Source organism: Rhinopithecus roxellana, chromosome 10 (assembly GCF_007565055.1).
Source record: "Rhinopithecus roxellana isolate Shanxi Qingling chromosome 10, ASM756505v1, whole genome shotgun sequence".
In the NCBI taxonomy this organism is placed as follows: Eukaryota; Metazoa; Chordata; class Mammalia; order Primates; family Cercopithecidae; genus Rhinopithecus; species Rhinopithecus roxellana.
In genome coordinates this window covers 89,440,704-89,467,047 of record NC_044558.1, presented here as the reverse complement: position 1 = coordinate 89,467,047, position 26,344 = coordinate 89,440,704, and the positions used below count along the sequence as shown (strand labels likewise).

Genomic DNA, 26,344 nt, shown 5'->3' with positions numbered 1-26,344 from the left:
CGTTTATCTTTAAATATTTTTGCCTGTCTTCCCCTCCGTCTATTAGAATGTAAACCTCATGAGGGCAGGGTTTTGAGGGGTTTTTCCCCTGTTTGTTTACTGCCATATCCACAGTGCCTATAATTTTGCTGGCATTTAACAAATATTTGCTGAAAGAAGGAATACACAATAATCCAGTACTATACAGTAAGCCCCCACAAGTGCTTGGCATAAAGTAAGTGTCAATAAATGCTAAGCTGTTATCCTCAGAGACGTTAAATCACCTTGGGCCACAGGCAGCTCTTCTCCTTGGCAGGAGGATGAGGGCCCTGTCAACTCCAAGCCTCACTCCACCTCTGTTCAGAAAAACTCACTTCCATGGGAGCTGGAGGGCCAGTACCTCCCACCAGCAGCTGAGAGGGGACAGTAGCACTTTGCCGCTTGGCCTGGGGTGAGGTTGGGGTCACCAGACCACAGAGGAGGGATTTTCCTAGGTTTCCTGAGGAGCTGCAGGGGTCAAACTGCATCTTCAGCACCTCGAGCAGACAACTGCTTCCCGAGTCGGAATTAGGGTCAAATCATAGTCTAAGTATCTCTAGTAAGTTCTGTGCCCCCTCCACAGCAACGTGGCTAGCACTGGGAATTAAATTTTGTATAATAATCTGATTTTCTCTCTAATTTTGAAAGTAACACATGCCCCATAAAATATTCAAACATCAAAGAAATATGTAATTTAGAAAATGAAACACCCCTTTTCCCAACCCAGATAGCTACTATTAACAATTTGGCGTGCTGGATATTCATCTAGATATTTTTCCTAAGCATATTCTATCATGTATTATTACTATTTTACTTACAAAAATGGAATTATCTTTTATATTCCTTTTGCACCTTGTTTTTCCTTAAGTTTATTGAGATGTAATTTACATGTAGTAAAACCCGCCATTGTTAGTGTAGTTCTCTGAGTTTTGACAAAATATCTACAGTCATATAAGCATTGCCATAATCAAGGTTTAGAACAGTTCCATTAACACCTTCCCCACCCCAAATTCCCTCCTGCTTCTTTGTAATCCATCACTTCCCTCATCCTTAGCTCCTGGCAATGATTACTCCATTTTCTGTCCAATTTTTCTTTCCCATAATGTCATATAAACAAAATCATAAGGCACAGAGCCATTTGTATCTGGTTTCTTTCACATAATACATATGAGGCCCATCCATGGATCAGTGGTTCATTCCTTTTTACTGCTGTATAGTATTTCATTGTATGGATGTATCACAGTTTGTTTATCCATTGACCAGTTGAAAGATATCAGGGTTGTTTCTAGTTTTGGTATGATTACAGATAAAGCTACTATGAAAATCCACATACAAGTTTTAGTGTTAGTTTAGTTTTACTGTTTAAATGCTAAGTGTCATTATTATTACTTTACTTTTTTTTTTTTTTTTTTGAGATGGAGTCTTGCTCTGTCACCCAGGCTGGAGTCAGTGGGGCGATTTCAGCTCACTACAACCTCCACCTCCCGGGTTCAAGTGATTCTTCTGCCTCAGCCTCCCGAGTAGCTGGGACTACAGGCGTCACCACACCTGGCTAATTTTTGTATTTTTAGTAGAGATGGGGTTTCACCATATTGTCCAGGCTGGTCTCGAACTCCTGACCTCGTGATCCACCCACTTCGACCTCCCAAAGTGCTGGGATTACAGGCGTGAGCCACCGTGCCCAGCCCTTAAATACCTTTTTGTCATTTCTCTTGGCTAAATACCCAGAAGTGAGATTGCTGGGTCATAGAGTAAGTATATATATTTATAAGAACCTACTAAACTGTTTTCCAAGGTGTTTTTTCACTGCCCCTTGCTTTTTATTTCCTAACCTAAGAAATATATATTGCCTGATAATATGTATTTCTTTGCTTGTGAAATCTTTCCCACTAGAATGTAAGGACATGGTCTCCTTTGTTCCCCATTGCATCTTTTTTACCTAGAACAATGCCCTGCACATAATATATGCTCAAGAAATGTGTGTTGGGGGCCCGGCATGGTGGCTTATTCCTGGAATCCCAGCACTTTGGGAGGCCGAGACAGGCAGATAGCCTGAGGTCAGCCTGGCTAACAGGGCGAAACCTGGTCTCTACTAAAAAAAAAAAAAATACAGGGGCCGGGCGCGGTGGCTCAAGCCTGTAATCCCAGCACTTTGGGAGGCCGAGACGGGCGGATCACGAGGTCAGGAGATCGAGACCATCCTGGCTAACATGGTGAAACCCCGTCTCTACTAAAAATACAAAAAACTAGCCGGGCGACGTGGCGGGCGCCTGTAGTCCCAGTTACTTGGGAGGCTGAGGCAGGAGAATGGCGTGAACCCGGGAGGCGGAGCTTGCAGTGAGCTGAAATCCGGCCACTGCACTCCAGCCTGGGCGGCAGAGCGAGACTCCGTCTCAAAAAAAAAAAAAAAAAAAAAAATACAAAAATTAGCCAGGCATGGTGGTGCATACTTGTAATCCCAGCTACTTGGGAGGCTGAGCAACAAGAATCACTTGAACCCGGGAGGCGGAGGTTGCAGTGAGCCAAAATTGCGCCCTGCACTCCAGGCTGGGCGACAGAGCAAGACTCTGTCTCCAAAAAAAAAAAAAAAAAGAAAAAAAAGCAAAACAAAGAAAAGAAAAGAAATGTGTGTTGGATGAATGAGCCCCATGGAGCTTCTTCCACGTGAGGGCAAGTAGATATATTATCATTAACTTGCAAGTGACAGCATCATGGATTCTACTATTGGGTGTGTCTCACTTGACTCCATCATTCCGTTATTAGTGGATCCTTCGTGCTCCTCTGTTTTTTACTACTACAAACAACGCTACATCCATGAGCTTGCATATTTGTTTGCAAACTTGCATGAGTTTTTCATTAAAACAAACTTCCAGAGATAGAATTGTGGGTCAAAAGACATGGAAGATTGCAATTTTGGTAAGTTTTTGCAAACGGTGATACTGATCTATACTTCCACCAAGAGTGGGGGAAGTTACCTGCTTCAGAAGAGTCCTTGCCCTCACCGCAGCCCTGCCAGCACTGAGTATTACTGATGGAGATGAATATCAAATCCATGCTGCTGAGGGGCTCAGAATCAGCAAGACCAGCGCCCTCCTAATTATTGGATTTCTTACAGGCTTCCAGTTTCCTAAGAGAGTTGTGGAAACTGACATAGGATTGACAACTTCTTGTTTGGCTAAGAAAGAATCAAAAATCAAAATAAAACCAAATCTACTATCTACAAAACAGAGTACCTCCTCTCATCTTATAAATAAAAGGACATTTTACTCCATTGAAAAATCGGAAAGAATAAAAGAAATCAAATCGTAATACATTTGAACTTTGGTTTATTATTATTATGTTATTATTATTTCACTGTCAACGGGCGGAAAGAATGCAGCAAGGGGCTTGTGGATGGGTTTGGATGGAAGCTTAGTTACTACCAGTAGGCCTGCGTAGGTGACCCTGTGAGGGCTCTAAATGAGAACAAAAGGTAGTTGGAAAAAAAATGAAACTGAACAGGGGAAAGAAATGCAAGTGTTACAATTAGCTAATTGGGCCCAGTTCTTCTGGATATAGCTTTATCTCCCCCACTGTGCACGGAGCTCTTCTCCACATCAAAGACCACTCAGCACGCCTGGAGAATTGGAACCGATGTTTATGGAGTGCTTTGAAGATGTAAAGTACTGTTTAAATGCTAAGAATCATTATTATTACTTTAAATTTTAAATATCTTTTTTTTTTTTTTTTTGGTGGGGATTTTTAATACGTTTGCAATTCTGATTTAATGTGTAAGCAAGCCTGTCTGCTACATCATACTTCAATTCTGGCTTAGGTGAGGCAAGGAACCCAATGTACCTTTGGAATACAGAACCAAGCTCACCACCTTGTCCTTGTAAATTGTGTTTTCCAGGAAGATGAACACTGTCAATCAGATGCTGTCAGTTTATGTAAGAACATGTCTCAAGATCTAATTGAAATACAGTATCTTTCCAGGCAGAGTTGATAGAGTTATCACATTACAGATTTTATTTGACTCTGCATCTCAATTCATTCCTTTGTATAGTTTCCAGATTTCTTCATAAAACAGAAATTAGACACAGTCTTGACATTAGAATTTCACGAAGAAGCAATCAAATCCAAATTACTTCCAAGAAAGAAAGGACTATAAAAGTAACTAAACAAAATGAAAGAAAAAGACATTCTGGAGGGCCCTAGTTCATGAATTAATTTTGTTATTTGGTTCTTGGGACAAATCCAACTTAATTTAAGAGGTTGCCAGACATAAAACACAAGGAAAAACTTTTGCCTCTGTGGCCAGTAGGAGCTTGGAGAGAAACACGGTACAGTTTGAAAGTTTTGTTTACTTTTCATCTTTGGTTTAGCATAGAACTCAGACAATAAACTCGTCACTAACCCTTCTTTAGCTTATACAGACTTGACTGGTCAGTATCCCTTTCATGTGTTCACTGTGTGTTAATAGATTTTTTTTCCAGCATTGGTGGGGGATTTTTTAAATTAAAAAATCATCAAAGCTTAAATGAATTCCTGGTCATAAAACTTGGATCTGAAATGGAACATAGTCATTGGACCTTTTCAATTTCCTATGGTAACCAAAGACCAAACTGTGTTTTAAAAACTGTTGTAGTAATGAGATTCACAAGAGGTATCGAGTTACTAAGTGGCTTTTAGCCTCTTTTGAAACTAAAGCAAAGGAAAATCTCGTTAATTTGAACTGTGCTAATAATGGCATTTGTTATAATTCGACCTGGCCTGAGCTGCAGTTTACCTTTAGTGTACCTGTGAATAAAAGTTTACCAGAGTAACCGTGTCAAGAAGATTGTACAGGGTGCGTTTCATGTCTTCAAAAGAATAAATTGTCGTAAGGCTTTTAGCACCTCACTCTTACCCAAATAAATTCCTGCCAAATCCAGATGAGTTTTAAATGTTGATTAGAGCAGAAGAAAAGTACCACTACTTGGAAACCCTTTCTTTGTCAGGATCTCCTCTGTACTCAAAAGGAATAAAGGTTCATTTTGTTTAAGGATTCTAAACAGTCTCTTTAATACAGAAAGACCTCTTAACCTGCCCTTCACACCAGTTGTTATGAACGCATGAGGTTTCATTGAAGCAGTAGCAAAGATCTGTAATTACAAGCACTAACAAGGGAATGAACTCAAAGGAATGTTTTTTCCCACTTGTATGTGTCAGGCCATGAGCTTAGCACTTTCTGATTTCTTTACATTGTGCCTAGTGCCTCGTTACCAACAGATTCTTAGCAGAGAATAATGTTTGCTATTAATCTGTGTCTTTTTCCAGCTATACCAGAACATTAACATCCATTGGCCTCATTGGCATCAATGGCCAGGTAAAAGATTGTCAAAGGAAAAGGAGGGTCTTATGTGTAAAGAAATAGATAATAGATGATAGACAGATGGATGGAAGAATAGATAGACAGTAGGTGAAGAGAGATGGATGGATGATGGAAGTTGGATGAATGAGCAATGGACAATGGATGGATGGGTAGATGGATGGAGAGTGGAAAATGGATGATGGATAGATGGATGATGGAGGAAGGATGGATGGATGGATAGATGATGGATGGATAGATGAAAGGATGGATGGATGGATGAATGGGTAGATGAATGATGGATGGATGAATGGATGGATGGATGGATGGGCAGACAGAAGTATTCAAAGTAAAGAAACTTTAAACATACTATCCAGGTGTCAGTGAGTGATTTTTCTTTCCATTTCTTCAGTTTTCCATCGAATCAAGGACAGTGGCAGGGCACATTAGATATCTGTTAAACAAGAATGGCACAGCCCTTCTGGCTATCGCAGTGGACTCTGTATCTAATGCTCATCTGATGAGGTCCAAAGGCTGTAAGAAACCAACAGGAGGAGCTGAAGCAGACTAGATCTCAGTGTGTTGGGGAAGCTGGAGAAAGGGTCAGTGTGGTGGCTGCATGCACCAAGTAAACACAGAGGTTCTGCTAACTTGAAGGATTGGTTTGATTCTGTGATGCTTGAGTTTTGTTTTCTTGCCTACAGTATTATTTAATGGATGTAATTTAATGGGTGCCAAAAGTCTCCAAATCTCTCTTCCCTACTAGAAAGAAATATCTTAAATTCTCACCATTCCATTCACTTTTTTTAATTCAAAAAGCTTTTTGCTTTATCAGATTATAAAAATAACATTAACAAGTAAATAAATAAGATACAATGAGAAAGCAAAAGGAAAAGAAATGCAAGCTCTCATTAAATATTCAAACAATATGGAAGAATATTAATAAGCTAGTGAAAATGACCTACAATTCCATCATTCAGTGATATGCACTGCTAACATGTTGCAAAATATCTAATGAAGCAATAAAAAAGTATATTTAAAGATCTACCATGCTCCAGGCACTGGATTACAGGGACAACGTTTGTCCTTCGGGACTTCATAACCTTCTGAAGAAAATAAATGAAGTATAATAAGTGTGATGAGTGTTTTGTAACTTGTTTTTGCACTCAACAACGTGTCATAAGCATCTTCGTGTGTATGTGTGTGTGTGTCTGTATGCATATATCAGGGATGAAAATATGACTAAGTATTTATCAGTTTTTCATCTATTATTTCTTCTAAAGAAGATTCTGCCTTTGTCTGCCTAATCCCTAGACCTTTTGTTGGAAACATCAAGGACTGGAGAAGCTAAGAGTGAGTACATTGACTTGCAATTTGCACAAGGAAGGACTTGAAGCCCCCTGGGGTAGAACATGAGTAGATCAAAAAGGGAGTAAGGCCAGGCATGATGACTCATACCTGTAATCCCAACTTTTTGGGAGGCTGAGGCAGAAGGATCACTTGAGCCCAGGAGTTCGAGCTTGCAGGGAGCTATGATGGGGTCACTGCACACCAGCCTGGACAACAGAGTGAGACCCTCATTGTTACAAAAATTAAAAAAAAAATTAGGCATGGTGGCACCTGCTTGTGGTCCTAGCTACTCAAGAGGCTGAGGTGAGAGGATCTTTTGAGCCCAGGAGTTCCAGGTTGCGGTGAGCTATGATGGCACCACCGTACTCCAGGCTGGGTCATACAACAAGACCCTGTCTCTTACAATTTAAAAAAAAAAAAAAAAAGTGGGGAGGAGTGGATGAATCAAGAAGGAAGGAGTGCCTGAAGAAAAGAATGTAATAGCCCAGGTTGAAACTGGGAGAAGCATTTAAGGAAGTAACTGTTACAATGAGGGAGACTTGAGGATCGTACAGATTGCTCAAAGAGACTTCAATTCAGATGTCAATTATTTTCCAAAGCTTTGTGGATTTGGTACTGGTGATTCTTTGGTATGTGATTCTTTGGTTGAGACTGGCCACAATTTGGCTCATTGTAGTCTGATATCATATAAAACTACCTCATTATTTTTGATGGCTGTATAGTGTTCCGTTGTGTGAGTGTAAACAAACTTTATTTACTACTTTCCCTTTAGGCTGAGATGTAGGTCATTAGATCTATTTTTGCTATTAAATATAGACGCTGTGATGGACATCTTTCCAAATAGGCTTACTTCTAAAAAGTGCAAGATAGGTAGATGAATGAAGACAGGGAAATAAGAAAGGAGAAGAAAGAAAGAAAAAGGAAACAGAGACGGAGAAAAGGAAGAAGGAAGGAAGGAAGGAAGGAAGGAAGGAAGGAAGGAAGGAAGGAAGGAAGGAAGGAAGGAAGGAAGGAAAGTAAGAAAGAAAGAAAGAAAGAAAGAAAGAAAGAAAGAAAGAAAGAAAGAAAGAAAGAAAGAAAAAGAAAGAGAAAAGAAAGAAAGAGAGAAAGAGAGAGAAGGAAGGAAGGAAGGAAGGAAGGAAAAAGAACAAACTGTGGTATATCCATATAACACAATACTAGTCATCCACAAAAAGGAATGAAATATTGATACACAAACATGGATGAATCTAAAATTAATTACACGAATGAAAGAAACTTCTGTATGTTTCCATTTCTATAAAATTCTAGAAAGAAAGCACACCAGTAGTTGCCTGGGTACTGGGATGTGGGACAGGAGAGGGGGCTGACAAAGGGGCATGAGGCCATTTTTGGGAGTGATCATATTTTCATGATCTTGATTGTTGTGATAGTTTCACAGGGGTACGCAAAAGTTAAAATTTAAACTTTAAACATGTGCAGACTATTGCATGTCAATTATACCTTAATAAAGCTAATAAAGTAGATGATGATAGGTAGAGAGATGGGGGTGGCCTTTTAAGGTGAACGAGAGAAGAAAGGGGACCCAGCCAAGTGATTTAGGACAGTTGGGCTGGGGCCTGGGGAGAAAGCCAGAGAGTATACTGTGGATTTCTGTGGGACACCACAGTGCAGAGAGGCGTTTTTAGAGGGCAGCCCTGATAAGATGGCTTCCAGGGTTGAGGAGATGCGCAAGGCTAAGACCCGAGTCCCACCCCATACTAATTTCCCAGCTGCAGCATAGATCTGTTTTTGACCCCTCTGCAATAGAGAACTTGAAGTGGTTAAAAGACTGGGGCAGCCCTGGGTTCATGTACTAGCTCTGCTCCTTTCTGTTTGTTTGTTTTTTTGAGACAGGATCTCACTCTGTCACCCGGGAGGGAGTGTAGTGGCATGATCATGCTTACTGCAGTCTCGACCTTCTGGACTCAAGCGATCCTCCCACGCCAGCCTCCTGAGTAGCTGGGACCACAGGCGTGTGCCATCATGCCCAGCTAATTTTTTATTTTTATTTTTTATAGAGATGGGGTTTCGCTATGTTACCCAGGCTGGTCTCAAACTCCTGGGTTCAAGTGATCCTCCCACTTCGGCCTCCCAAAGTGTCAGGATTATAGGTGTGAGCCACCGTGCCTGGCCTGACTCTGCTCCTTTTTAACTTTGTGGACTTGCAGGTGAAGACCCCTTTCTGAGCCTCAGTTTTCTCATCTGTAAAATGGGGATAGTTAAGTAGTACCTATAATAAAGTGTGAGACATCGTGAAATAAAGGTACAGAGTGTTTAGCAAACTGTGTGGCACATAGTAGGCAGTGAATAATAGTTTTTTTTTATACAATATTTAAGAGATTAAGAGCTGGGACTCTGGAGTCAGGCCAACCCAGATTCAAATCCCAGATAATCGACTTCGAGCAGGTGACTTAAATTCTCTGAGTTTCATCTCCTCATCTATAATCTGGAGACAATACATATGCATTGGTTAGGAGCCTGGAAGGAAACAGAGGGCACACTCAAACTGAGTAACTTGAAGAGAGTTTAACAGATTATTTGGACAGGTGTGGGCAGAATTTAGGACTATCAACAGGGTAGAGTGCGATACCTGGGTTGGCAAAGGGAGGCACTTTACTACCCCTGGGCTTGCCAGGACTAGAAGGGTCAGTTGCCAAACCTGGAAAGGGGGAGCTGTATGGAGAAGGTCACCCAACAGGAGATATGGCATTTGGAAGAGGCACAGCCAGCCCACGGTAACACAGAAAGGAGAAGTGTGGGGGACGAGTGTCCCCAAATTCATTGTCTTCCTTCCTCCAATCTCCTGCCAGAGCCTCTTCTCTCCTTAGACAAACCCAACTAGGGGCCAGAGGACATGGGAGCCAACTGGAACAGCTCAGCCCCAAAGGCTCAGAGAAAGAGGACAAAAGGATGAGTGAACCTAGAGGGGCAAAAAGATTAAATTCAATAGGTAAAGGTCCAATCTCATGGGACTAATAGCAACTCCTGAGTAATCAATGAGATCATGGTAATAAAGCATCTGGCACATAGGAAGTCTCCCCTAAGTGGCAGCAGCCCATGGTTACCCTGGAACCAACCCTAGCTCGATTCTCAGGGTTGCTGCCAGGCCAGCCTTGACCCAACCCACAGTGCTGGGAATGGAACAGAGCTGATCTTCTCCTACATTCTGTGTTTACTTAGAGAAAACTTGGCTGCTTAGAGCCAGAAGAGGTTGACTGTGGTTTTCTGCAACAGCTGGGGGTGAGGGGAGGCAGAGAGAGGGGAGCTGGAACATATTAGGACTCCTGAAAGCCAAGAGACCCCAGAGCCCGGAATCTGAGAAGAGTCCACACGCCGAACAACATTTGCTTGCTGTCTCTCTGCCAAGAGACTGTGGATTTCAGGGCTGAGTGGCATGTCCTGGGACCTCATCTCCAGGAGGCAGGGCCACAGGGCTGCACCCAGTGCCGGCTATGTGGAATGTGCCGCTCTTGGAAGCGACTGAGGCTCTCGCTTTTTAAAATTGGCCTGTAAATCTCCGTATAGTTTTCAGGGTTTAGGAATTTTATTTTATCTGGATTAAAGTCATGTTCTGCTTTGGCATCGGAAGGCGTTTATGACTGTTAAAACAAGAAATGAAAAATATAGGCTTGGAATCAGAGAGGCTGCCTCCTGCCAGACTTTTAGGGGTTTGTCTTGGGGGCCAGGCTGAAGGTTTTCTGCCCCTTCTCTGACTGCTCTGGTGTTTCTTGATAAAGTTGGGGCTGCCTGAATCTGAGCAGCAAACGCAATGGCCTGGGAGGGTCTGTTAGGAAGGAAACCTTTATCTTTGCTTAGGTGAGCTCTACCATTCTCCTGTTTTCCCCCTCTAGGGAAATGCACGCTCCCTGGAGCACTGTCTAAAGGGTTTTCTCACATTGCCGGCACCTGGCTGCACTTGGTCTAGGAGGCAGATGGCTTAGGACTTTTGATTCATCAGGGCTTGGGATGACTTTACATTCCCCCAAATTGCCATTTTGGGCAGGATTTACATAACTGAGATTCCAGCTTTCTCTGGCCTAGTTTTGCCATTTTCTCTACTCCCTCTTGCTTTTAAAGCACACATGCATTGAATGTGCACACACATGCATACACACACACACATTTCTTTCCTAATGGTACAAGTTATACATGCTTCATGGAGAACACTTGGAAAGCAAAGGAAAGCACCAAGCAGGGGTGGGGGTGGGAAAGGAACTGGAAAGCAAAAAAATCACAAGAGAAAATCACTACACATTTTGGCAAAGATTGTTCTAATATTTTTCCTCCTATCCAGCTATCATCTATCTATCCTCTATTCTTTATTTATTACTATTATTATTATTATTATTATTGAGACAGAGTCTCGCTCCGTTGGCCAGGCTGGAGTGCAGTGGCACAATCTCAGTTCACTGCAACCTCTGCCTCCCAGGTTCAAGTGATTCTCCTGCCTCAGCCTCCCGAGGAGCTGGGACTACAGGCATGTCCCAACACACCCAGCTAATTTTTGTATTTTTGGCAGAGATGAAGTTTCATCATGTCTGCCACGCTGGTCTCAAACTCATGACCTCAAGTGATCTGCCCGTCTCAACCTCCCAAAGTGCTGGGATTACAGGCGTGAGCCACCACCATGCGTAGCCTACTTATCCTTTTTTAAAAAGTATCACAGATTACATGCAATTTTGTTGCCTGAATTTATACCTTTCCATTTTTACAAATAATACGTTGTATTTTGTGATAATAATAATAACTACTACTTATTACATACTGAAATTCAGTGCTTAATTCAGAGCCTTTGTAATCAGAGGGATCTGGGTTCAAATCTCAGTAGGATTCATTTTTCATTGCGTCTTTGGGCAAATGACCTAACTTTGAGAAGCCTGGGTTTCTTATTCTATAAAATGGTGATAAAACTGTTATCTGCCTCAGAGGGAGGATTGCTGCAAGGATCAAATAAAATTCTGCCAAATAAAGAAAAGCCCGGGAAATGCTTACGTCCATAGTAAGTGTTCAATAAATTACAGTTCATATTCTTACCACGTGTGCAGCGGTGATGTATGTAGGACATTTGTCTGTGTTTTTCTTTTTCGTGATGGTGCTATGTGCAGCATTCTCTCTAAACCAGAACTTTGGGCCCCACAGTATTTGATTCACGGTAAGCAGCTAGATGATTTTAAACTTCTATCTTCCCCCAAGAACACTCGACAAAATTGGCAGTCTGTAATATGCAAAAATCCACCCAGAAATGGAAGAGAGGGACATTTGCACAAGCTGGGTTGTGTCTACAGAATTAGAAGACACAGTTGGACTAATTTTAGTGCCTAAAAATTGGAAACATTGGAATCATGCTCTATGGGAAATGCAAGTTCTTGAAAGTGGCAAAAGGAAACACCAGGAATGGTTGAATTTGAGGCCATTCCCTCAAGGTTTGGGCACAGTCTTCATCTGTGGGTAGACTCTATTTGGCTGGAAGCTAAAAAGGTTAGGCAGGAGGAAAGGGTTAAGCATCTTTCAAGTCCTCAGGTTAGGGAATGAGAGATCTCGTTCACGTTGCCTCTTCATTGTCTTGATTTTCCCAGCTATCTGCTTTCCTTTGTCTTGCCATAGATAATTTTGATCCTGTGACCAGGCTCTTTGGTATTTTGTCCTTTGGGATTTCTGAGAGGCGCGGGCCCCTGTGATTGACCTCACGTGGGCAGACTGCACACAACTCACTTTGTATCTGAGGAGCAGAGTGGGGGCCTAGCTCCCTTTCGTGCAGCCAATCAAGCCGGGGCTGAGAATTTATGAGATGAAGGCGAACCACTTTGAAGAAAGGCGCCCTTGTCTGCCGCTCCGCCATTGCTCCGTGGTGTGCGTGGGGAGGTGGAGAGGGGTGGGCACAGGGAGAGGGGCTGGCGCCCTGGGGATGGATAGGGGAAGAAAAGAATCCGAGAAACCAGGGTCAAAAGTCTTTCTGTGAACAAGAAAGAAAACTGAGCAGCCTGCCTTCCTCCTTGCAGGTGTGTGCTCACAATGGGGGAGCCACAGGCCCTTCCCAAAGGTCAGGGAGGAAGGAGCGCATCACAGCGGCTGCCTGTATTCACCCCCAATCCTCCCACTCCTTGGAGACTGAAGAACTAGAGAGAGACAGGAAGGCAAGATCACTTCTAGAAGCAATCCTGGCCACCAGTAATCTAGATGCAATAGTAACTCTGCCAAGTCAGAGAGGCATAGCTTCAAATTCTGGGCTTCTGCCTGGGGAGAGCAATTGCTTCATTTCCCTGAGCGTCAGTTTCCTCATCTGTGAAAAGGGGTGGTTAACAACAGAACCTCCTTCCTCCTTCATCAGGCTGTTGGGAGAAATTTGTAGAAAGCAGTCAGCACAGTGCCTGGTATACAGTAAGTGCTGAACGAGTAGAAGCTACTATTAATAGCAATCATATTTGGTTTCAAAAGAGATATTCTGCTTTCATTAAAGCCAAAAATAAAGGTCATTCATTCAGTCATTTTTTTTTTCGCTCATTTGTTCAAGCAATCAATAAACATTTAACAGGGCCTGCTATGTGTTGGTGACTTTAATGAATTTGATAATAATAGTAGCTAATGCTTGCTAGTGTTAGGCTCTGTTTTATTTTTATTTTTCAAGACAGAGTCTCACTCTGTCACCCAGGCTGGAGTGTACTGATGCAATCATAGCTCACTGCTGCCTCAACCTCTCTGGCTCAAGCAATCCTCCCACCTCAGCCTTTTAAGTAGCTGGACTACAGGCACACACCCCCATGCTTGGCTAATCTTCTCTGACTTTCTGTAGAGATGAGGTCTTACTATATTGCCCAGGCTGGTCTCAAACTCCTGAGCTCAAATGATCCTCCGAAAGTGCTGGGATTATAGGCATGAGCCGCCACACCCGGTCCCTGTTAGGCTCTGTTTTAAACTCTCCATATGTCTTAATTTATATCAGCTTCATGACCACACGGTGAAGTAGGTACAAAGAAATTTATCATGGCCATGTCACACAGCTAGTAAGATTAGGAGCTATCATTTAAACCCAGGTGTGCCTACTGCCCAGGTCTATGTGGTAAGCACCTTGCTAGTCCAAAACTAATAAATAAAACATGACTCCTGCCCCCTAGGGCACCACTGTCCACTAGAACTTTCTGCAATTATAGAAATATTCCATATCTGCACTGTCAAATATGGTACCCACTGTTGGTAGCTACTGAGGACTTGAAATGAAGCTAGTGTGATAGAGAAACTGAATTTTAAATTTCATTTAATTTGTACTAATTGCAACATAGATTTAAATAGCCACACATGGCTACTGCCAGCATACTGAACAGTCTAGCTCTACTCAGAGTCTAGTGGAGGAAATTCACTTTCACTAAGGTGATAAGGTTATGCTATGTGGCCTTGTTCAAGCCCCAAGAACATAGGAGGACACAGCTGTGGTGTGGAGTGTGGCCTGGGATCACAGGAGGCTACCCAGAGGCAGTCATCTCTGATCTGAGTCTGCAGGAAGGAGGGGTTGGTAGGAGAGGAAGGGAGGTATTTTTAAATATGTCCAAATATGTTGGATTTCACAACAGGGTCCGTGCTCAGCCAGGACTTTGGTGGAGATTGAAACTTGTAATCAAGAGTCAGAGTCCTCTTTGAGCTACAAGATAACCAGCACTTACCCTTGAAGGATGAAACCGTATTGGATTCAGGAATTTGTCTACTATTCTTTTTGGCTGCAGGTATTGCTTGTTTTTGACTTTTAACCATCACCTCTCTGAGGACATAAAAACACCTGAAAAGTAGATTTGAAAAATTCACTGGTTAGTTTGAATGCTTTGTTAATATGTGAAGCAAAATGTCCAAGAACCCCAAATCAGCTCTAGGCAGACAAAAGAGTAGTAATAATCATAAGGATAATGAGGATAATAATGAAAAACAGTTACTACTTATTAAGACACTTACTTTGTGCCAGACCCAAAGTTAAATGCTTTTGCGTATTGATCGTCTCACATACTCCTACAATCTATTCTCTGCATAGCAGCTAGAGTGGCCTTTTTAAGACAGAAACCCTAAATCAGATCATGCTAGTCTGCTGCTGAAACCCCTTAAGTGGCTTCACATTGTACTTAGAATAAAATCCAAGTTCCTTGCCCAGGCCTGCAAGGCCTGACCCCAGCCTACAAATGCTCCCATTGTCCACCTACTCACCAAGCTCCAGGCACGTAAGATCCCTCTCTGGTGTAAAGCTCCAAGCTTTTGTCTGCCCCAGGGCCTTTGCACTTGCCGTTCCTCAGATTGGCAACTCAGCTCCCCACCCTAACCCTCTACTAGAATGAAATATGTCAAAGATCATGGACCTTGTCTCTTAGGTCACTGTTGCATCTCCAGCCCCCAGGTCAATTTGTCATGTGATTGAAAGAATTTGAATCCTATGTTATGAGGCATTGAAATCAATGCAAATTAAATAAATTTAAAATTCAGTATGAGGTATTATGAGGCATTATTATCCCCATGTAACAGATGAAGACATTGAAGGTCAGAGTGGTTAATTTGCTCAAAGCTTATGAACTTCCCACTATATACCTGGAGGACTCCAACTATTTGCTACTTGTCAGCTATGCTGAGGCTGCACAGCCACCTTGAGAGACGGAAGATCCTTCAGGATGTGGTTTTCCTTCCCTCACTCTGCAAACAGCCCTGCTATGCCTCACTTGGTCCTTCATTGCCAGAATCTGTCTATATAATAGGAAACCTTAGCCTGCAAAACTACTCAGTTCCCTTCTGGCTTTTACCGTATGTTTTTCTTTGATTATTAAATGAGTATTATAGTAAGAATGGAAAATAGAGAAAAAAGATAAAGAAGCTGGTGGAAAAACCACTCATGATCTCACTACCCAGAAGCAATTCTGTTAGCATTTTGGTTTCTTTCTTTTTTTTTTTTTTAAGATGGAGTCTGGCTCAGTTGCCCAGGCTGAAGCACAGTGGCTTACTGAAAACTCCACCTCCTGAGTTTGAGCAATTCTCTTGTCTCAGCCTCCTGAGTAGCTGGGATTACAGGCGCATGCCACCATGCCGAGCTAATTTTCGTATTTTTAGTAGAGACAAGGTTTTGCCATGCTCGCCAGGCTGGCTTCAAACTCTTGACCTCCAGGGATCTGCTCACCTCGGCCTCCCAGAGTGCTGGGATTACAGGTATGAGCCACTGACCCAGGTTTCTTTTTTTTTTTTTGGAGGTGGGGTCTCACTATGTTGCCCAGGCTAGCCTCAAACTCCTGGCCTCAGGGGCTCCTCCTGCCTTGGCCTGCCAAAGTGCTGGGATTACAGGTGTGAGCCACTGCACCTGGCCAAACACAGTTTTGTTTTGTTTTTTTTCAGATGGAGTCTTGCTTGTTGCCCAGGCTGTAGTGTAGTGGTGGGATCTCAGTTCACTGCAACCTTTGCCTCCTGGGTTCAAGTGATTCTTGTGCCTCAGCCTCCCAAGTAGCTGAGATTACAGATGTGCGCCACCATGCCTGGCCAGTTTTTGTATTTTTAGTAGAGATGGGGTTTTACCATGTTTTCCAGGCTGGTCTAGAACTCCTGACCTCAAGTGATCTGCTTACCTTGCCTCCCAAAGTGCTGGGATTAAAAGCATGAGCCACTGTGCCCGGCCCAAGCACAGTTTTTTTTTTGTTTGTTTGTTTTTTTTTTTTTTTTTTTGAGGCGGAGTCTCACTCTGTCGCCCGGACTGGAGTGCAGTGGCCTGATCTCAGCTCACTGCAAGCTCCGCCTCCCGGGTTTACGCCATTCTCCTGCCTCAGCCTCCTGAGTAGCTGGGACCACAGGCGCCCGCCACCTCGCCCGGCTAGTTTTTTGTATTTTTTAGTAGAGACGGGGTTTCACCATGTTAGCCAGGATGGTCTCGATCTCCTGACCTCGTGATCCGCCCGTCTCGGCCTCCCAAAGTGCTGGGATTACAGGCTTGAGCCACCGCGCCTGGCCCCAAGCACAGTTTTTAAGGCTGTGTTGACTCTCAGTAAAATCCCCTTGGTTGCCTTGTTACCTACCTTCACAGTCACTAACTCTTCCCAGGATGCAACTGCTGCCACTGTCCCTTCCACTGCAACCAGGATGTAGGGTGGAAAAGGGTCCAGAATCTGGAGGTCAGAAATTAAGGTTCAAAGACTTAACTATGTGCCCTTAGACCAATCACGTCTCATCTCTGCAGAATGAAGATGATAGTCCTTGCCTCCAAGAACAGTGAAAGGCAAATAAAGGATCAGATGGGGAGAGTGTGTAGTAAACTCAAAAGTGCTATAAAATTGTTTGGAATTCCTACAATCCAATGAGTTATGACCACGGCGGTTATTTAAGAAGACTTAAAGGTCAGCAGAGCCAACGTTCTCCAGCCCAAATCCTCAAAAGCCTTGCTCTTGTTATGAGATGATATATATAAAATGGATTAGTGGTTCCTCTGCTTGCAATAAATCCTTGGGGGTTTGAGAGAGTGGGTGTACCTGGCTTGCTAGCTGCCCATCCAGCATCCATGCCTTACCGCCCTCTGTCCTAACAGAAACCCTGTTTGGAGCCAGACACTTCAGCTCATGCCTGTAATCCCAGAACTTTGGGAGGCCAAAGTGGGAGGATCAGTGGAGTCCAGGAAATTGAGGCTGCAGTAATCCATGATCACACCACTGCACTCCAGCCTGGGCGACAGAGCAAGACCCTAAAAATTAAAACCCAACCAACCAAATGAAAACCGTGTTTGGGTCTGGCATTCACCCAGTCCCCATTCAGAATGGGACTCTAGGCAAACTGACTCTGCCCTCAGCTGCAGGAGTGGGCCTGATTAGTCAAAAATAATCCCTCCCCTTGCTAGTGATTGGTTCTGGCAGAGGTCATGTGACCCATTCTGATCACTGAGATGGGAGACGTATGTCAGGGAATGATCTGGCTCCTAATAAAGTATCCCTGGAAGATATATAGAGAGTTCTATCTATTGATCGATTGATCTATCTATCTATTTATCTATCTATTTATCTATCTATATACTTTTTTGAGGCAGAGTTTCACTCCATCACCCAGTTTGGAGGGCAGTGGCGTAATCTAGGCTGACTGCAACCTCCGCCTCCGAGGTTCAAGTGATTCTCCTGCCTCAGCCTTCAGAGTAGCTGGGATTACAAGCGTGCACCACCACACCCAGCTACTTTTTGTAGTTTTAGTAAAGACAGGGTTTCACCATATTGGCCAGGCTGGTCTTGAACTCCTGACCTCAAGTGATCCACCCGCCTTGGCCTCTCAAAGTGCTGGGATAACAGGCGTGAGCCACCGCACCCGGCCGAGATTTTTTTCTCCTTTCTCTGGCTGCCACTCCTTAAAGTGCTGCAGCCGTCTTGCTACCAGACTGGCAATGAAGCCAATACGGAGAGGGAAAGTGCAGAGAGTGGATGGTGGTGATGGTAGTAATAACAAAAGCCACAAACATTTATTGAGCATTTAGAACTTGCCAGAGAGTATTCTAAATGTCTGATTTCCTTTAGTTCAGGGAGAGGACCCTGCCTGTTTTCATGGCCCATTAACTAGTTTTTGCATTTTTTAAATGGTTAAATAAAAATCAGGCTGGCCATGGTGGTGGCTCATACCTGTAATCCCAGCAATTTTGGGAGCCCAAGGTGAGAGGACCGCTTGAGCCCAAGAGTATGAGACCAGCCTGGGCAACACAGTGAGACCCTTTCTCTACATAAAAATAAAAAATCATCTGGGTGGAGGCTGAGGCGGGAGGATCATGTGAGCCCAGGAGTTCAAGGCTGCAGTGAGCCTTGAACATACTCACAAAAACCATACAAGTTGTTGTGTCATTATTATCCAGTTTTTCCACAAATGAGAAAGCTGAGGCTCAGAGACGTAACGCAATTTGTTCAAAGTCACATAGCTATCAAGAGGTTAGCTATTCAATATCATACTGGCTTTGGAACCAGTGCTTTTAATCACTTTGGGGGAAAAAAACCAATTCCCAGCATCACTGTTGAGACGTCGAGTCAACCAACCCTAAACTCACCTCACCTTTAAACTTCTAGGTTAAAGGGGCATATGACATTACTGTATTATTGAAACCAGTTTGAAACTGCATTTCTGCTCTTTGCAGGTGAAAGCGTCCCCTTGGATGCCATGAGAAAGCACGTAAGAAAGGTAAGCGCAGAAAGGTAAGGCAAAATATCAGCTTCTTGGACCAGCAGCCTTTTGTCCTTGCTTGGAGAATAAAAGCTTTCTTTTTCCAAGCACTTCAAGGCTCCACAAGGTCCCTTTAAAAGGGATTATGAAGGAAATCCTATTTTAGAATTGCTGCTGATTTTGGCAATTTGCAATATTAGCCTGATGAGGAATTACACTCACTAATAAAATATCTCAAGTTGGGTTGAACCTAATTGTTGCAAGTGTTAGTAGTAATAGCCTGTCACGGGGACTTCTGTGCCGGCGCATCCCTCGCTTGGCTACAGCCCATGTGGAAAATCAATTTCCTCTAAATGTTTGAAGAATGGCACAGAAGGACCTGATTTCTTTTCCCTCTGCTGGAGTCAATCTGGAGACAACGAACTTATAAAATGAATGAAAATAGCTATGGTTGCAGGATGCAGGGTGAATGCCGAGTTAAGCAAAGCCCCATCTAAAGCTCAAAGTTCTAGCTTTTTTGTCCTGAGGCCAGAGACAATATATGTTTGTGTCCCGAACTGACGTGCCGCTAAAAAGTCAAAGAAAAGAAAGAATTTTACTTCAGCCCAGCAATTTCACTTCTAGGAATCACTCCCACAGAAAAACTCCCACCAGTATGCAAGAATATACGAACAGGGTGTTCCTCACAGACTGGCTTGCAATGGTGAAAAATTGGAGGCAAGATAATTATCTGACAAGAGTGGACTGGTTAAATAAATGGTCATATATCCATGCTTTGTAGCCATTAAGAAGAAAGAGATAATCTATATGTATTCCTGTGGAAAGCTTTTTCTGATATGGTATTGAGTTTAAAAAACAGCAAGTTGCAGCCAAATATATATATATTATATATATATGCACTATATATAGTATGTAGAGTATATATAGTTGCAGCACTATATATAGTATGAGTTCATTTTTGTAAAAAAACCCAAAAGTTCAACAATGATGTGCACATTTATATGTAGATCTTCGTACATGAGTAGAGAAAGGTCTGAAAGGATGTACACCAGGTTGTAGATGGTAGTGATTAAACCCAAGGATAGAAATGGTAAGAGGGGAGATGTCCCTTCTATATTGTTTAGATGTTTTACAACAGGGTATATGGCTTTGGTAATAAAAAAAAGAAAGAAAGAAAGAAAGAAATTGGCTGTTCAGCTTGTCAGAAGAGCATTGTACTAGATGTACCACACCATTTCTGAGGAAAGGGAGAATCAGGCCTTGACTCCACAGGGCTGGCAATAAAATCTAGCCACACATGCAAGTCTGTTACACAGCCTAGTCTGATACATCATAGCTCTTCCTAGTCAATAATCGCCATGAAGGGACTTAATCCTTAGCTACTTGCCTACCAAATCAGAACCAAGCTGAAATGTCCTGGGGCCAAGGCCAGAATTTAAAGATTTACTTTTTTAAAAATTTGGGAAAATATACATAACATAAAATGTACCACTTTAAATTATATGATTTATTTGCATTCAGTACATTGGCAATGTTGAGCAACCATAAGCACTATCTCATTCCAGAACATTCTCATCACCCCAAGCAGAAACCTTGTGACCATTAAGCAGTCACTCCCCAATCCTTCTGTACCACAGCTGCTGAAAATCACTAATCTTCTATCTGTCTCTGTGGTTTGACCTGTCATGGACTTTTCATATAAATGAAATTATTTAACATGTGGCCTTTTGTGTCTGTTTTTTTTCACTCAGCACCATGTTTTCAAGCCTCATCCATGCTGTAGCATGTATCTGCGCTTCATTCCTTTTCATGGCTGAATAATATTCCATTGTGTGGATAGACAACAATTTGTTGATCCATTCATCAAGTGATGGACATTTTGGATGTTTTCATCTTTTAGTTAGCATGATTAATTCTGCTATGAACATTCCTGTATGAGTTTTTGTTTGAACACCTGTTTTCAGTTCTTTGGGGTTTATAGGGAGGAGTGGAACTGTGAGGTTCTGTGGTACTTTTATGTGTAATTTATTAAGATTTGCGTTTAAAGTTCCAGAAGCCTCATCTCCTGACCATAGAGGACATGCAGTGAGTGGGAAAAACTTCCCCTGAGTTTCTGGATTATGTCCCCTGAGTCTAGGCAGTTAAGTACATAGATTAAGATAATTGCTATGTAATTACCTTATCTATACTTTAAAAATCATCTGCTAAAATTCCACTTCTTTTAGACTATTCCAAATATTTCTTTTTTTCCCCTCTGTCATGTCTTTGTCCCAGAGCACCAAATATTTCTATTACATATGAGTTTGGGGAAGCTATTATTCAAAGTATATTAATTAGGGCCGGGTGCAGTGCCTCACGCCTGTAATCTCAACACTTTGGAAGGCTAAGGTGGACAGATCACTTGAGTCCAGGAGTTTGAGACCAGCCTGGGCAATGTGGCAAGACCCCATCTCTACAAAAAGTACAAAAATTAGCTGGGCATGATGGTGCATGTCTGTAGTCCCAGCTCCTCAGGAGGCTGAGGTAGGAGGATCACCTGTGCCTGGCAGGTTGAGGCTGCAGTGAGCCATGATTGCACCACTGCACGCCAGCCTGAATAACAAAGTGAGACCCCGTCTCAAACAAGATAAATCAATAAACAAAATACATTAATTAAATGATGAATTCATAATTTCTCATGTAAAAATCCTGTTTTGCACTTGTGGAAAATTAACACTTCTGATGACTCCTAGCACAGTGGGCAATAACACTGAATTGGTCAAATGTCAGACCAGGTCTTACAAGGTAAGCAGGGTCTTGAAATGGTCTTTTACTGAACAGTAGCTTGTGATAAAGAGTGGGCCTAACTTATAATTGCTGCAAACAATTATAAGTAAGTTGCTTTGGATATAGGACCTGGGCTGAAGTCCCAGCTCTGACAGTAACTGACTTACCTTGGGAAAGGTAAAGGGTTAGGTAAACCCTTCTGAGCCCTCAGTTTCTTCCTCTGTAATGTGGGACTGCTTATAGGATATACTTCATTGGTCATTTATTTTTCATTCATTCAGTAAATATTTACGTATAATCCCAGCACTTTGGGAGGCCGAGACGGGCAGATCACAAGGTCAGGAGATCAAGATCATCCTGGCTAACACAGTGAAACCCCGTCTCTACTAAAAAATACAAAAAAACTAGCCGGGTGACGTGGCGGGCACCTGTAGTCCCAGCTACTCAGGAGGCTGAGGCAGGAGAATGGCATAAACCTGGGAGGCGGAGCTTGCAGTGAGCTGAGATCCGACCACTGCACTCCAGCCTGGGTGACAGAGCGAGACTCTGTCTCAAAAAAAAAAAAAAAAAAAAAATTTTATTGTACACCTATGGTGTGCCCCATGCTATTCTTAGTGGTTACTAAAACAAACAACAGTAAACATAATAAGTAATTTTAAGATAGATGGTGATATGTTTTATGAGAAAAGGTAGAACAGGAGGGCTGAGGGAAAGGCTGGATTTTCTTATTTATTTATTTTTTTAGAGACAAGATCTTACTCTGTTGCCCAGGCTGGAGTGCAGTAGCACAATCACGGCTCACTGCATGAACTCCTGGGCTCAAGGGATCCCCTGACTGTAGCCTCCTACTCTGAGTAGCTGGGACTACAGGTGTGTGCCACCATGCCCAACTATTTATTTATTTAATTATGGTAAAGATGGGGTCTTGGCATGTGTCAATATGCCCAGTTATTTATTTTATTGATTGATTGATTGATTGATGGTAGAGATGGGATCTTGGTGTGTACCACTATGCCCACCTATTTATTTGTTTATAGTACAGATGGGGTCTTGGGATGTGCCATCATGCTCAGCTATTTATTTATTTATTGTAAAGATGGGGTCTTGGTGTGTGTCACCATGCCCACCATGCCCAGCTATTTATTTATTTATGGTAGAGATGGGGTTTTGTCATGCTGCCCAAGCTGGTCTTGAACCCCTGGGCTCAAGTGATCCTCCTGCTTTGGCCTCCCAGAGTGCTGGGATGACAGGCATGAACCACCACACCTGGCCTAAAGACTGAAGTTTGAGGCCGGGCGTGGTGGCTCAAGCCTGTAATCCCAGCACTTTGGGAGGCCGAGACGGGCGGATCACGAGGTCAGGAGATCGAGACCATCCTGGCTAACACGGTGAAACCCCGTCTCTACTAAAAATACAAAAAAACTAGCCGGGCGAAGTGGCGGGCGCCTGTAGTCCCAGCTACTCAGGAGGCTGAGGCAGGAGAATGGCATAAACCCGGGAGGCGGAGCTTGCAGTGAGCTGAGATCCGGCCACTGCACTCCAGCCCCGGCGACAGAGTGAGACTCTGCCTCAAAAAAAAAAAAAAAAAAAAAAAAGACTGAAGTTTGAATAGCATGGTCACGATAGGCTCCACTAAGAAGGTGACATTTCAACAAAGCCTGGAGGAAGAGAGGGCATAAGTCATGTGGGTATCTTGTGGGGAAGGAACAGGGAGTCCACAGGCCCTGAGGCAGGAGTGTTTGGCCCTGTTCATGAAAACTCAAAGAGACCAGAGTGCCTAGACCAGTGTGTGCAAGGGCAAGAGGAGGAGTTTTGGATTCAACTTGGAGCCAGATGGGGAGCCCTCGGAGGCTTATGACCTGAGCTGACTTGTATTTCAAAGGCATCATTCAGTCTGTTGTGTTGAAAAATAGACCACAGTCAAGGGCAGCAGCAGGGTGGCCAGTGAGGAGCCTCCTGCAGTCATCCAGGTGAGAGAAGATGGGAGCTTGGACCAGTAAGGTGGCATGGAGGTGCTGAGAAGTGGTTGGGTTCTGAATATATTCTGCAGGTAGAGCCAGCACAATTTCCTGTTGGAAGGATTAAATAAGATAACGGGGGCAGAGCTCTGCGCACAGAGCCTGCATGTAGATAGTACAGAATAATGGCAGCCACAATTATGATCAAGATAGGTATAGTATGTTCCCCTGCAGGAGTTGATCAGGAGCTAAAAAGAAACTGAGCAAGGGAGAAGCTATTAAGGTTCCCATGTAGTTTGCAGTGAGTTACAAAGACCAACAAAGGTAACAAGGCTTTAACACAATGCAGACAAGGGCTTCTGCAGTATCCAGAGAACTGGGGAGCCCAAAGCAGCAAAGCCACATCATTTAGACCAAACTAGAGACTTTAGAACCAAGTTTTTCAGGTAATTGCAAATACTTCCTTTTTTTGTATTAGGTTGCTACAAAAGCAATTGCAGTTTTGCATTAAAAGTAATGGCAAAACTGCAAACGCTTTTGTACCAGCCTAATAGTATATGGAAAGCAACATCAGTCAGGAAAACTGTTTCTAGATTCCCTGGCTTTAGAAATATTTACTGGCAATAATATCATGGCAGCTCAGGTATTTAGTTTCGGGTTTTTAGTTGAACTGCCCAACTTCAGGATTCCTTTCAGGAAGAAGACCCAGTTGCCAAGAGAGGATTGGAGTCCTTTCAACTCAACTTCTCTTTGTTCCAAATTCCAGCGACAAGCGGTCTGTCTGAGGATGATAGAGATGGATTTCTCCAGGGCAATGCCAACCTTGCTCCTCCTGCCTCTAGTAATCAGACCTCCAGTTTATCTTCTGCCAAACTCCTCCCATTGGACATCTGGCCCCAGCAGGGAGAAACAGAGACCAAGGCACTTATTTTGGCTTTGACGTCAGCAAAGGAAGGCTGATGAAATTCATCATCAGTGCAGGTGAAAATCCACCGAGCCCTATCTCTCTTCCTTACAACACCTCCGTTTCTAACGCTGACAGAGGTCTCGCTTTCCTTTTGTTTTCATTTTGCTCTGGATTAAGGTTTGAATTTTTTTTTATAGTCAATTAGAAGATAATAACGCCAGCGAGCTTATTGTTAATTATTTGTATCTGTACTTAATACTTATAAGTGTACTCAGTTCTCGTGAGCTAATATTTGGCTTGTCAGATGCGTTACTCATTGTAATTAATTGAGCCCATATACATTTACTGGGACTGTGGGTAGAGTTATAAGAACAGCGGCAGATATGAAATGTCTCCCCTATCTTATGCTTATCGCTAAACAGAGAATTTGAGGGAAGCGAATCCCTCTTGCAACCTTTCCTCGTCACCTGGCTGACTTCTTTCCTCATTCCTCCCGTGAGGATCTTCTCTTTCAGACCCTCTATATCCTCTTTCTCTCGACTCCTGTTAATTTCCTTTGGAACGTCAGGCCCAGCTGCTTTGTTCGTGGGACCCAGTGCAAAATAAAAACACAGAGCCCCTCACCCAAAAACTATTAAGAATTTAAACATGGCGACGGCAGAGCATTAAACCAAGCCTGGGGGCCCCTCTGACTGCAGAGGCTGTGTGCCCATCAAGCTGGTTCTGCACACCATTGACTGCCTTTGTCCTTTCCCCAAAAGGGAGGTCCTCCACCAGAATGTGCCCCGTCCCTCTTCTCTACAGCTAGAACAGTGTGCAGCACGCAAGAGGGGCTCAAGAAGTGGGTAAAACAATTTTCCAAATGCAAATTTGAAAAACGCTAAGTGTAGCCATGCCACTCCCCTGCTTAAAATCTCCCATGGAAGGGACAGAGGGAAGTTTCTGGAGGAACAGAGATGTTCTATACCTGTGCCTGTGGAGGGGTGGTGGCCACACAGGGGTATACACCCTGTCAAGACTCATCAAACTGTAGACTTAAGAAGAGTCTGTTATACTATGTATAATTACACATCAATAAAAAATAGCATGCTTACAAAAACTCCAATGTCTCCACCTTATCCTCAAGGTAGTCTATTCTCTCTCATATGTCACACAAGGTCCTTCCCCAGGGGCTCATTCTGAGTCTTGCAGCCTCACCTCCAGCACTTCTGTGGCTTCCTGTTTTCCAGCCATGGTGACTGCCAGCATGTCCCAGGCCTACGTGCCATCTTACTCAATTGCTCCCCAGCCCAGGAGTTAAAAAAAAAAAAAAAGTCAAAATACGTGTCACCCTGTAGGGCACCAGCACCAACTGGAAGGGACTAAAGAGCAGGAGTGGGGCAGAGTCTCAGAGCTTCTTGCTGTGCCCTTTAGTGTCTGCATTGTGGGGAAGTGAGCAGAGATCCAAGACAGAGGAGGTAGGGAGGGGCCACTCGGTGGGCTCTGAGCCCTGACTGTTTACCAATCAATATGGAGGTAATCAAATATGTAACCTGGCATAGTCACATTGGCATGTGCCTGCTGAACATCAACCCATCACCCAAAATGTGGGCCAGGCCAGGCACAGTGGCTCACGCCTATAATCCCAGCACTTTGGGAGGGTGAGGCAGGCGGATCACCTGAGGTCAGGAGACCGAGACCAGCCTGGTCAACATGGTGAAACCCCGTCTCTACTAAAAATACAAAAATTATCTGGGTGTGGTGGTGAGCGTCTGCAGTCCCAGCTACTTGAGAGGCTGAGGTGGAAGGATCGCTTAAACCCGGGAGGTAGAGGTTGCAGTGAGCTGAGGTTAAGCCACTGCACTCCAGCCTGGGCAACAGAGTGAGACT

The 26,344-nt window shown here is 43.3% G+C and overlaps 1 long non-coding RNA gene across 1 annotated transcript in view; it reads right to left on the bottom strand.

The window, feature by feature from the left end:
• Positions 1 to 12,968: 12,968 nt before the first annotated feature.
• The window catches only part of LOC115899932, a 30,085-nt gene continuing 16,709 nt past the window's right edge, over positions 12,969 to 26,344 (bottom strand). Inside the window, exons 2-3 of the long non-coding RNA XR_004059553.1 lie at positions 14,374 to 14,486; positions 12,969 to 12,998 (exon numbers count right to left, since the gene is read on the bottom strand). This is a non-coding gene — a long non-coding RNA (uncharacterized LOC115899932). The remainder of the gene's footprint in view (positions 12,999 to 14,373; positions 14,487 to 26,344) is intronic.